The sequence below is a fragment of the Echinococcus granulosus genome, assembly GCF_000524195.1.
Source record: "Echinococcus granulosus chromosome Unknown EG_S00077, whole genome shotgun sequence".
Lineage (NCBI taxonomy): Eukaryota > Metazoa > Platyhelminthes > Cestoda > Cyclophyllidea > Taeniidae > Echinococcus > Echinococcus granulosus.
Window position 1 is genome coordinate 373742 of NW_020170457.1, and position 2894 is coordinate 376635.

Below are 2894 nucleotides of genomic sequence, written 5' to 3' on the forward strand. Positions count from 1 at the left end.
ACAATTCAGTTCACTTGCAGCACCTCCATTCTGCTTCTGTTCAGTCTAGCAGTTTGTGCCCTTTTTGTTTTTCATTACCTTTCCCTTCTACGCGCCAAGCACGTCGAAAGGCCAAAGCATAGAAAAGGGATGGAATTCATAGAAATTAAGGGTGAGTTATGGCATCTCTTCCCTTATTTCCCTAATAATATCTTTTCTGCTTTCTGTATTTCTCACTCCTTTATTTGCTAGCGTCATCCCGACCAATGTCTCAAATTGCTGCGTTTTTAAATGGACATGTCAAGAGAGGTCTGTTTGCCTACGGCAGGAGCGCCAGCTTCATGTTCATTCGAACGCATAGTTATTTTAACACTTTCCGTAAATCGCGTTTACAGCAGTTGCATGGGCAGAGAGGTAGATAAAGGAACGAATAAACAGATAAACAGGTGGAAGAAGTAACCAAATGAAAACGCGGTGCTTTATCATAAAAACTGTTCTGAAATAACCCACCCTGCGCACAGCATCTCACATATTCGCATATTTCATTCCCTTTATTCTCTGCCTTTCTTATTCCTTTCTTCCCCTTTATTTACTCCTTTTTGCTTTTTAGCTGAACAATTGTTGTTCTTCGCCTCCCCCCGGTGAGGTGGAATCACCCATACTCTCTCTATAGTGAGGGGCAGGAATTTACGTAGGCACAGGATTAGAAAGATTTACCTAGAACTAACATTTGTCAATCCCATTCTATAGCAACATTTAGGAGTGAGACGCCAATTCCTTCTCTTCATACCTCAATCACCTCGGGAGATCTTCATACTTCATTTTACAAATGTGAAATCATCAGTAGACTTACTGGATCACGTTTATCTGCTATATCATTTGCCCAGTGCAGAAGCACGGCAATAAGCTATGCTAAGCTAGGCTTAACTAGACTGGACTAAACTAGACTAGACTAAACCAAGCTATTTGCTTCATCATTTATACTTCGTAGCTGCTTCCATCCCCAATATTCAAGTACTACTTCATTTGTCACTTAAAGTAGGGCTAGAAAGATGTTGAGGTAAAAGGAGGCTTTCCAACTTTGTCTCGCAGATATTAGGGTACAGTGTACACTGGTAGGGCCAAGTGATGTGTTCGGACAGACGAAGGCAGTGAAATCCTCCTGTCGCCTCTTTCGTACCCAAATTTCAGTTCAATGTCACTTCTGTGAGTATCTCATTCTTCTCCTACTGCATTGCGCCTCACGTTGTGCATCACTACACATCATCCTGCATCATTTCTCTATTGCACCTAGTAGATCTCCATAGTTAGATGCATTTGCATGCACTTACCTTCCTAAGTTGCATTTCAGTGAGGCCAGAGCTCCTTCCTCCTCCACCTCCTGTTTGGTTTTCCCATCGTGACATCCTCCGAAGCCAAACTTACTTTTCTCCTATCTCCTCCTCCTCCTGCATCATTCTTCGCCGATGTTATTTTGGTGAGTTCAGTCCACTTTTGTGTTGCATGTGTCCGCTTTCCCCTCATCCACTTGCCAGACTGGACACAGATTAGACTACTCTGCACTTTACTAATGACTGTATTTTACCACTCATTGCTTCTTGCTCTCTCATTATGACTGCATTCAGGTTTTCCATTTCTTTCTTCTGCTTCAGCTCATCCTAGACCCCACTTATTTAGTCTCCCCTCCCAATATACTCTTGAGAGGGAAGGTGAGTAACTAGATAAGTTGATAGATTGCAATTCTTTCGATAGCCGAACTTATGTTTACTCCATTGCCTACATCTATCCTTTGTCCTTTTAGACAGTCCACATACCTGGTCCATCACAGAATCTGGTAAGAATACGCACCTTCCTCCTAGTCGTTAGTCTAAGGTTGCTCTGTTTGTGTGTGCACGAGTGGGTAACTCGTTGACATTGTGCATTGAGCTCCTCCGCCCTATTTGCTTGCCTCATTGTTCAGGTTCATATTTTGCCATGTAGACAGTCAGACCAAATAGGGCATCGCAAAAACGAGTAAGAATGCATGCTTCTTCTGTTTGTTGCTTCTTATTAGTCAAAACTTTTTTGTGTGGCTGTATATTTTTGTGAGTATACGCATGTGCATTCATCTTCTTTTCTCCTTTAAACCCTTCTAGTCGACCAGTCATTCAGCTTCACTTCGCACCCAATAGAAACTTGTTCGTTAATTAAATTGGTTATTGGTTGATCTGTTAATTAAACTATTGATTTTTTAGTTTGGTAAATAATTTTGCCCTTTTCGCAGCCTTTTTGAGGACTCAGCTATTAAAACTGCCCTCCAATCTATCCACCGCCTACCTGGAGAGATATAAAAATGCTGAATGGCAGGAAGAAAAATGAGCAAGTGTGACAGGAAAAAGCAGTCTTGTAACTGCAAAGAATTATCTAGAAGAGAAAAAAGGGAATGAAGAAAGACGTCATGGGAATGAAGAATGATGAAAAGCGGCAGGGAAGATGGAGACAAATTGTGGCCCGAATCACCAAAATTTGGAGAAATTAGCACCACCATCGACAGTCGAACCCGACTAGAAACACAGTTATCCAGCCATCTCTATGGAAAAAGTGAATATAGTATGACATCATAGGTCAGGAAACCTGGATCATAAAATTTTCCATATGTGTGGGATTGCGTTAAGGCGTAATTCTTGGATCCGATTTCCTACGTAGCACTAAAGCAGTCCTGAAATTTGCGGAAGTCAACATTTCCATCCACTGAGAATCAAATGTGGATATTTCATGGTAAGGTTTATCCTCCATTTGCTTTACTGTTTCAAACCCTTATAAACTCTTTGGGGCATGACGTGCTGGTGCTACTTATCGTCAAACCGAAAGGAACGCGCATTACTTATTGGTGACTTAGGGCTCATGTAGGAGCATAAGCTGCACGTGGAAGTATC